Source organism: Hemibagrus wyckioides, linkage group LG26 (assembly GCF_019097595.1).
Source record: "Hemibagrus wyckioides isolate EC202008001 linkage group LG26, SWU_Hwy_1.0, whole genome shotgun sequence".
Taxonomy (NCBI): Eukaryota; Metazoa; Chordata; class Actinopteri; order Siluriformes; family Bagridae; genus Hemibagrus; species Hemibagrus wyckioides.
The window spans coordinates 7,974,372-7,984,583 of record NC_080735.1 but is presented as its reverse complement, the minus strand read 5'-3'; the positions used below and the strand labels follow the sequence as shown (position 1 = coordinate 7,984,583).

Here is a 10,212-nt window from a genome sequence, read left to right as displayed (position 1 = left end):
GCTCTAACCAAGAGTAGATATTCAGATCTGTTAACTATTTAAATAATCAATCTAACAGGACAAACAAGAGCTACAAGAAGCATCTGTCTATTGGGTATTCCAATATTTCTGATCACTTGCAAAAATCTTCGAGTTCAAACAAAAGGTGTCATGTTCCATGTTTTTTAACACGTCTAGATGTAAACATCAGGGAATGAAAGCTGTAGTTCTGATCTATCGTCTCATATTCATCTTTTGAACTGAAACCCAAATGTCTTCTGTAATCATACTAGCTCATCTTGGGGCTCTGTACGCTCTAAACTCCACTGAACAACTGGACAGTCCACAAGAGAGGACCTACGAGCACAGAGGATCTGGAGTGTATTAAGGAGTGATCTTGTGTGTCTTCCTTTATTTTCTTCAATCTCATCAACCGTACCATAACTACACTCTGTGCTGTTTGGGCACAAAATACTAAATGTTACACTGGATTTGAATTTGAATAAGTAGAAACCAAATCCTTGAGTCTGTCCTCTTTCCAGTTAGGATAAGCACAGGACTCTCTGAATGATGATACTGGTCCAGTGGACTACCATCATCCCACTGTGGTCAAGGATCAAGTTCTATTCTCAGCTTGCTGAGGACATCAGGGTATGTGCCAGAAGACTTGTAAGTAACAGTTCACTGATAAATAACAGAAACCATGTGAATGAACGAAATCTGACAATAATTCATTATAAATTATTCATAAAAAAATGTATTATTATAAAAAATTTATATATAACGTTCACACAAAAATAGCTTATTCAGCTGGTTTGGTTTATGGCAATAAGCTATCTAAATACATGTTACTAATAATATAACAGGAGTAGCTCTTAATTTTGTAAGTATCTCTCAGAGGAATAAAGGTTGGAGAGCCCTGGCCTGGTCAGTGACATGCTGCTTCAAAACACTCACTGGGAATTTATCAGGACAAAACATGAAACATGTGTATCAGTTACTAAAAACTACATTTTATTAGGAAAACAAAATCACTTTAAAACTGTCTATTTTAAGTCACACGGTAAAAAATACACCAAACTATTACACTAGGTAAGGAGGTGCAGTCTATACTACAGGGCAGAAAGGGCAATAAATCACTCTTTATCTTCATTCAATAAAATAACAAACACTTTGTCCATACCTTCGGGATAAAATTGGATATGCCAATCCATTTATTGTCCATTTAGCATTGCAAACAAAAAAGGAAGCATTCCGATACTTAAGTCCAACTTTCAACTAAGAAACAAATATTTTATTCAAGACAACACGTAACACTCTTCCAGACACAATCCATTCAAAATACTCAGATACGCCCTCTAGTGTCCGGAACAACAATTACACATTAATATAATAACTCCAACAGCTACTTTCATTAATCCTTTGTCTTCAGAGTTAATCACTGCTATATTTATATCGTTTTTTCAATGTTTTAGAGCCTGCTTAGCTATAATATCCACCTCCTCATTACCCTCTACTCCAACATGAGCTATGGAAGTATAATAGTGCCAAAATTCCTGAAAGTAAAATATCATATTGAATCACATGAACTGAATAAAAACTTGTCACAAAAAAGAAGTTTGAATTTTTCTGCTTTGCAATTTGATCTGAATGAAGAAAATCCTTACAGCATTTACAAAAAAACACAAACGTCATTACTTTTCAACCTCAAAAATTCAGGTGTTAAAATTCAGGTCGACAAAATGCGGGCCTTCAAATTCAGGTCGAAAAATTCAGCTCTTAATATCCGGGTTAATACAGGAAGAGCAATGGATTGCCGATTTCTCGGCTTGTGTCGCAGTGCACTTTAAAGTGTACATCCTGCTCCCTGTGTAGTTCACTCCGAGGGGAATCACTTGCCGATTGGAACACGGCCCTGTAATGAACCTGCAGCGGAGAAGATTGCGCAGGGATTGCGGGCTGTGAAGACAATGGACCAGGGGGTAAGTTACATTAGATTTATTAATGAACAGGGCAGTATGAGTTTTTTTAATCTAATATTAGTCTAAAAAAAGAACGTAACTTTGCTTATTGAATACCATTGTGCCGAAGACACAAAAAAGAAAAAAATTAACAGTACAGTAAAATAACTCATACTGCCCTGTTAATTAATAAAACTAATTTAACTTACCCCTTGGACCATTGCAGGGGCGTTTCTAGGATTTTAATAAGGATGTTTAATAATAAACATAAATGAACACAAATAGTATGCAAATTTATAAAATTTTATTCAATCTTTTTTCTGACTCCTCCCATCATTTTATCAGTTCATTAAATTCATTTTATTTCTCTCTTACACATGCAATATTATCTCTTTTACAGCTTGTGTGTGAAGCCGTGCTGTGTAGATTCTTTATTATAATTATTATTATTTTTTATTTTACAATAATCTATATTATACTTGCACCTCTTATTTCATTCCTCATTTATACTGCCACTACTGTATGTATTATTCTTGTTTCTTTTTTTTTTTACAGCCTCTCTTCTCTTCTCTTATTGTTCTCTCATCTCTCATTCTCTCATCTGTCTTGCTGCTTGTATCTTGTCTACTTCACGCTCTTGGTGACTTTCTATCCTATTTCTTTGAGGGTGGAATCATCAGAGAGTATCTCAGAGACTTGACTTGAGCAAAACGGTCAATTACCATACTAGTATTTATAATGCTGAGAATTCCTTTACCAATTGACAGAACAGCCGAATGATGGAGTCTGTTCTGGTCCATTGTTCCCCTAAGCCATGTCTGTATTTTAACTTAAATACTGCATTAGTCGTAGAAACTCATGATGTTCAGACTGTAATGTCTTAGTGCTTTAACAGTTTATATTTTATTTAGATCTATCTTTAGTCTTATTTAATTTAAGGCTTTTGTACGTCTTATGTATGGAATAATATTCAGAAGGGTCCTTATGTCAGGGGTTTTCAGAATCAGAGACAGTGGGCCTCCTTTTTGACACAACATACATTTGTTAGCCGACTTTTATCAACTGTGTTAACATTAAATATTAGAAGTTAGACTTTTATCTGAATAATAAGATTGTTGTGTTTTCTGACAGTTTTTATTTATTGCTGTTGTGCTCAAGGGCTGTAAAGTGTTTTAGTCCCGTGGTGTGAAAGTGGCGCTGTGCAGACCGATAGGTGTGAAACATTACAGTACACTCTCGCGGTATTTTGGCCTGTGTGTGTGTGTGTGTGTGTGTGTGTGTGTGTGTGTGCGGAGAGAGTTGTCAATCAAAATCGTGTACTGTAAACAGCAACAGTGCTCAACTAAACCGATCAACATTTAATTAATTCCTCTACACTCCGGTGACAAAATTCGGGATAAAACATTCGGGGCTAGATTAAAATCATTCGGGTCTCGAGCCCTATTGATGATAATTAGCACTAGCCACGCCCCTGGTCCACTATCTTCACAGCCCGCAATCCCTACGACAGTGGTAAAGAAAAACTCCCTGAGATGATATGAGGAAGAATCCTTGAGAGGAAGCAGACTCATAAGGGAACCTCATCCTCATTTGGGTGACATTGAGGGACACCGATCAGCCATAACATTATGACCACTGACAGGTGCCGTGGATGCCATGTGGATGTTACTTTGACACGTACCACCTAGCTAAGCATTGTTACAGACCATGTACACTCTTTCATGGAAACTTTCATGGAGCTGTTTTTGGTGGAGGAGCTACACAGTACTGGGCCTGTGTTTTTTTGTTGAAGCTGATCGCTGTATGCCTGATGAATATGTGTATAAATTATATGTCATGACATATTTATAACATCATGATCAAACTAAATAAATCATATATCATAATCATATATAATTTCCTGCTTGCTGTTGACCACATTCACAAAAGGCGCCTTCAAGTCTTGTTGAAAATATTATAATTATGAGGTGAAAACACATGGAATTATAACATGAACTCTTTAGAACAACAACAACAATAATAATAATAATAATAATAATAATAATAATAATAATAATAGGCTTCCCCTACTGTAAATGTGTAACCTACAGCAGACAGTAAGATTTAAGGAGTAATTTTGCATGAGTAAAAACTTCAGCTCTTCATTTTCTTTCAGTAAGTCAAAAATAAAAATCTTGACATGACTTGATATTTCAAATTAAGGAGCTTTTATTGTTATTTCACCCAAATACAGCTGATGCAGTACACAGTGAAATGTCAGAGACGGTGCAGTTCCCAAACTGGGCAGTGACACAGCTACTGGGGATGGGAGATGAGCTTTCCCCAGCCTCTACAGAAAGTCTAGAAAAAGTCATGTTACTATTTACAAGCAATTCTACTGCAACAGCTTTGTGGGCTTGTTTCTCAATCCAGTTGCATTAAAGAGATCAAACATTACTGTAATATTAGCAAGTTTGTTTTTTTCCAATTCACATCACAAGACCTTGGAATGATAAGAATCTGATAATTCTGTGGGTGTAAGATTTTTGAGATACAGACTATTATAGGAGTAGGAAGCAGATGAAATATTTCAGCTTTAATCATTCAGTCATTTTCCTTCAGCAATCAGGATCTTGAAAGTCAACATAAAATTCCAGTTTTCTCAAGAATGTGGAGGTCTGAATGAGGACCAGCTTCATTCTTCAAGGCTCTACTTTTGTGTACAAATGTTTTCTTGGGTGTCTATAAATCAGAAACAGTCTGTTTTTTTCAATACTATTCCATATAAACAATTTCACTAACACAAAATTCATGTCATGTCACAGATTTTTATTTTCTACAATTAGAAATTATAAACAGACTTTTCTACAATCTGGATCTCTTAAATTTGTGAAGGCTATAAAAATTAGAATTTTGTTATTTGACATTTTTCACAGTTTCAGTCATTCTTTAAAAAGGATTATGATATATGTATATTAATGAGAAATTCATTGTGTGTTTGGGTTACCTTTTAAAGGAACACTGTATATTGATGAATAGAAATGATCAGAATGAGGCTTCAATAGATGCTAATAAAATATTTTATTGAATTCATTTATATACACACTACACTAAAAGATAAAACTATTTACAGATAAAGAAGTATTTACAGATGATTATATAGGATACTGTGTCTACGTTCTACATAGAGGGATAAGGGGGTAATTAGGGTGGTGGGATTGATGAAGGGAGAGAGAAAAATTCTACACAGGCTAAAAAAGATGTTCTTGAGTCCTGAAGACTTGTTAAAAAAAGACAAGAGAGATTTATATAGTCCTAGCTAAAATATAGCAAAATTTATTTATACCTACTTGTGGAGAGCTTGAGCTATGCGGGGCAAATGTGGGGTTAGTAATGGAAATAAGTATGGAATGTGATGGATGGATGTTAAGGCAATTAACTTATTAAGTATAACTTACACTCACTGTCCACTTTAATAGGAACACCTATACACCTGCTCATTTATGCATTTATCCAATCAGCCAATCATGTGACAGCAGCACAATACATACAATCATGCAGATACAGGTCAAGAGCTTCAGCTAATGTTCAAACATCAGAATGGTTTAAGTTCTTTCGAAAATGCTGATCTCTTGAGATTTTCACCCTCAACACTCTCTAGAGTTTACACAGAATGGTTCGAAAGAACAAAACAGAAAAAAACCTCTGAGTGTAGAGTCTGTATTCTGAAACATCTTGCTGATCAGAGGAGAATCACCAGGCTGGTTTGAGCTAACTGGAAGACTACAGCACCTTGAATAAGCACTCTACCACTGTGGTCAGCAGAAAAGTGTCATCCACATCAAAACTAGGCTAAGACCACATCAGACTCCACTCCTGTCAGCCAAGAACAGGAATTTGAGGCTAATATGAGCACACATTCCTAGAAACTATAGTTAAAGTTTAAAAAGTGAGTCTCTGGGTAGGTCTGTCCCCATAATAGTCTCAAAACCTAATGTCTACTGCTGTTGTAGCCCATCCACCTGAAGGTTATAATGGTGTAATGGTAGTTCAAACCAATCTGGCTATTTTATTTGAGCTATCTTATTAACAAAGTATTTCCACCCACAGAACTGTCAATCACTCAGTGTGTTTTGTTTTTCACACCACTCTGTGTAAACTCAAAGCCACAGAAATCACTTTTCCTCATTCTGATGTTTGATGGAAGCATTAACAGAAACCCTTGACCTGTATCTGCATGAATTTATGTATGATGCTACTGCCACATGACTGACTGATTGGATAAATGCATAAATGGACAGGTTTACAGATGTTCCTGTTAGTGGATGGTGAGCGCATCATGAGTTAAAACATGGGGCATTGATGACCAGAATTAAAATCATTATTAAATTGTGCTCTGTGTATGTGTGTGTGTTTGGGGTGAGGGATGGCAGGGAATGGGGAGGTGTAGGGTTAAGGGACTACATAGCTCAAAGCTTCTCCAAAGTGTTCATCATCAGCTGGACATGCTGCCTGATGAGTCGGGTAACTGCAGTGACCAAGGCTTCTGGGTCGTCGTAGAGCTCCAGGGGCTGAGAAAACAGAACTACTAAAAGTTCTGTCAGCTGATCCTATTGACACACACACACACACACACCAAACACAAATCCAACAGTGTCACTGACTTAGAGATACAAAGCTGTGAATTTGTGTATCGTGGCATCAGAAGATATTCCACACTTACAACAAGCACTGTAAAATACAGCTCTGCTGCAGGCTCCCACACATCCAGGTCCCACATGCTGAAGAGTGCCATCAGCTGCTGTGAGAAAGACAACAAGCTCCATTAGTGCCATATATTATCACTGGGAACATTCTAAACACAAGAAAAATATTCAACATTTCAGGCATAATTTAGAAATCTTCTGATAAGACACTTACTGTCTCAGGTGTAAAGCTGTTCCTGTAATAGCCGTTGAAAGTTGAAATGTTGGAGCTGCACAAACATGAAAAATGTAAAAAATGACATTACATATACATTGCTTTACATGTGGCAGTTCTATGATACCAAAATCTTTGATATTTAAACAAGTCATTTTCTACAGGCATATGCAAGCTTACACCGGCCCCGGAGAGCTCTGCTGCAATCGATTCCTGGTTAGACGATGTCCTCAGGAACCGGATCAGCGCCTCGTAGGCCAACTGTACATGACCTGTGTCCAGTGAAAGCGAAACAAAAACAAATCTCTATAACTCACTTTGTCTACGGTGTTCAACATGGCTACTTATTTTAAACCCTGCATGCATGTCCAGTTTTCCTTTAAAGATACACAGATGATAGAACACATAGCCCAAATTTTCATTATGGACATTTTATTTGAATATATTTCCTAAGAATGTCCTTCATTCATAACAGACTGTGATCATAATAAAACAGAAAATTAACTATTGATAGGAGAATAAAATTCACCTGGTTGTTAGCTGCTGCCAGTTGCATCACGATCTTCTTTCTGGTCAGAAACAGGAAGTTCTGATTAAGCATGCAGCCGAACATAGTCTGAATACAAGACAGCACACAATATAAGTTAAAGCAGAGTGGACTTTACCTGTGCAATAACAGTAGCTACACAAAGGTTTTACTCACAGCAAACGCCTGGCGGAGAGCAGGCAGCTTCAAGCCGATATCCGTCACCTCTCTGTCTGAAAGTAGGCAGCTAAGGAACAATGGAAATGCTTAGTGTATGTTACACATAAATAACACCATTACACCATTAAACTGGGAAGAGGATTGTACCTAATAAAGGGCACCTCCGTCTCCTCTGGGCTAAATCTCTCCTCACACTCCTGCAAGGCAAATTAGCAATGAATCAATAAAACTATCCCATTCAGGAACATAGCAGCCTATGAAGATACACATCAGTTTGGAAACACAGAAATACCTCAGAGTCGCTCTATGAGGAGAGCAAACATCTTCCTTCACCCAAGTGGCAGTGTCCACCTGTCCATCTGCAGTCACATGCAGGTATGTGCAGGTCACCTTTTTAAAGGTGTGCTGTTAAATAAATAAATAAAAATGATTAACATATATTATTAAAGATTCTTTATATACATACTAAAAAATATATAGATACTGAACAAATAATCATATATAATGTGTAATAAATTTACCACATAATCCTCCAGGGCCACAAGGACGGATGATTCCATGCAGTTACAGCAAATGTATTCTGTAACCCTCCCAGATACACTCTTAAGACATTTTAAAGTGAACACAATTAATTACTGCAATTAACAAAGATTTGTGATGCAATAACAAACAATCCCTTACCTTAATGCCAGTGAAACAGTCCTCAACACAGATATCATAAGGGAATCCCTGCAAATGCACAGCAAAATCAACTGAAACTCAAGATCTTTTTCACTAAAGTTCTCTTCTAATAATCATTAATGTCAATTCTCTTCATCAGAGTAATAAAGACTGTGATTACTTCGTGATTCAAGATGTACGTCTGTGTGGTTTCACACAGTCCACTCTCTGGACCCCTTAACACCATGAGGATGTCTCTCTTATTGTCCACTGACTAGAAATAGAAAAACAATTCTAAACATTAGAACTTGTAAAGACGTGTGTGTGTGTCTCAGCTGCAGCACTGTACAGTACCTCAGACTGGGAGCTGATGAAGTCTGGAGACTGAACCTGATCACACCAGGCTCTGTTCAGCTCACCAGCACTGGGAGGCTGTGAAAAGTAGAGCAAACAGTTCACAAGTGTTGCATATTCTAGCAGTTTCATACTAACACATCTAACATTCTGTCACATGGACAATCCAGTGATCATCTTTCGTTAATAAATTGTAGGTTTGGTTACCAGAAGGACAACTGAAGTGTCATGGTGAGGTTCAGTGGGACAGAGCAGCAGGTTTAGCTCATTGACCTTAACACACACACACACAGACAGACGATTAGTAGCAGCCTACATGTGTGAAATGTAGATAAAATAGGACTATGTATCTGACACATACCTGGAGGACAGAGGGAGTATCAAGTGATTCTCCCAGCACATCCACAGAGTCTGTAAAAAATGAGTTTTCTGTGACTTCAATTACAACTAACATTTTCTATTGTACATGTAAAACCCAGAGCCAGGTTTATTAGTTAGTAGGTAAAATTAGGAGAAATATTGTATCGTGTTGAGATCTTAAAATGAGTAGCCATGTTTTCAAGTGCATTAGCATTCAGCTAACTATTAAACTGTATACTTCATGCCCAAGCATTAACAATAAAAGATAATATTTTGCGATCTGCTGGTTTTAATGTTTTATTCTACACAATAGAATATTTAGCTGTCGAGTATTAATATTATAGTGTATAATTATTAAAACGTTTATCCGAGTTCAGCAATCTAACTATCTTTATACTCACTATGATAGTGTACACGATGAACTACATTCTAAAGGCAGATAACACATTTGTAACAAAAAGACATTAATGACATTAAAAAGTACATTAATTTAACATGTAATTTGTGTAATAATGAAACACAGACAAATTCTCTAGATAAATAACATTAGGACAACAAATACACCGTCATTTAAAGCGGTAAACGTGGCGCGTGAGCTAGCTAATCACTATGCTAACCATGATTTAGTGTAAAACCAGTAGTCATTATTGTTAAAAGTGACCGACCAGTGAGGTAAACATCTTATTGCAGAAAAAAATGAAATAAAGGAAATAAAATAAATTCTTAAGCCAATGTCATGAATCCCGTTAAGTATTTTGCTGTGTAGTTTATTCCTATGGCCGAGTTCGCTAGCAAGGTAACTAGCATTAGGCTAATACGCGGCAAAAGAGGATATCGCTGATTAACTAGATAACATTAGACTGTAACACAGTGTACCTTAAACATGATTTATTGTAAAAACACTATGATATTAAAGTCAAATCATCCTACCGTGAGCTGGTCAGGAGGAGCGCTTCATCTCCACAAGTAGCGCTAAATGCAGTAACCTGCACCTGCAGAGACACCCAGCAGCCCCGCAGCACAGGCCAGCTCACGGAGAGTCCAGTTCACGTCCGGTAGAAATCTTCGGAAATCCATTGGGGTTTTCTTCTCAAGTCTCTTTCTGTAGTCTTGATAGCCGATGGTGATCCGGAGTGTAGGATCCGTGCACAGGCTCTGAACCCGGGGCTCGAGACCCACGTGGGATTGTCTGAGATGAGGATTGGGGTTAGTGCATAGAAACTTCCTTTATGGATTATTTAATAATAATTTTAAAAATAAAGTGAAATAATAAAAAACAATTATAAAAAAAAG

General features: G+C 37.0%; 1 long non-coding RNA gene across 1 annotated transcript; it reads right to left on the bottom strand.

Annotated features, from left to right (window-relative positions):
* Nucleotides 1–6,319: 6,319 nt before the first annotated feature.
* On the bottom strand, nt 6,320–7,461 carry LOC131346469 (uncharacterized). Its single transcript, XR_009203614.1, has 5 exons — nt 7,369–7,461; nt 7,020–7,111; nt 6,840–6,894; nt 6,643–6,720; nt 6,320–6,529 (listed from the first exon to the last, which is right to left on the bottom strand). It is a non-coding gene; the product is annotated as an uncharacterized LOC131346469 (long non-coding RNA).
* Between the last annotated feature and the right edge of the window lie 2,751 nt (nt 7,462–10,212).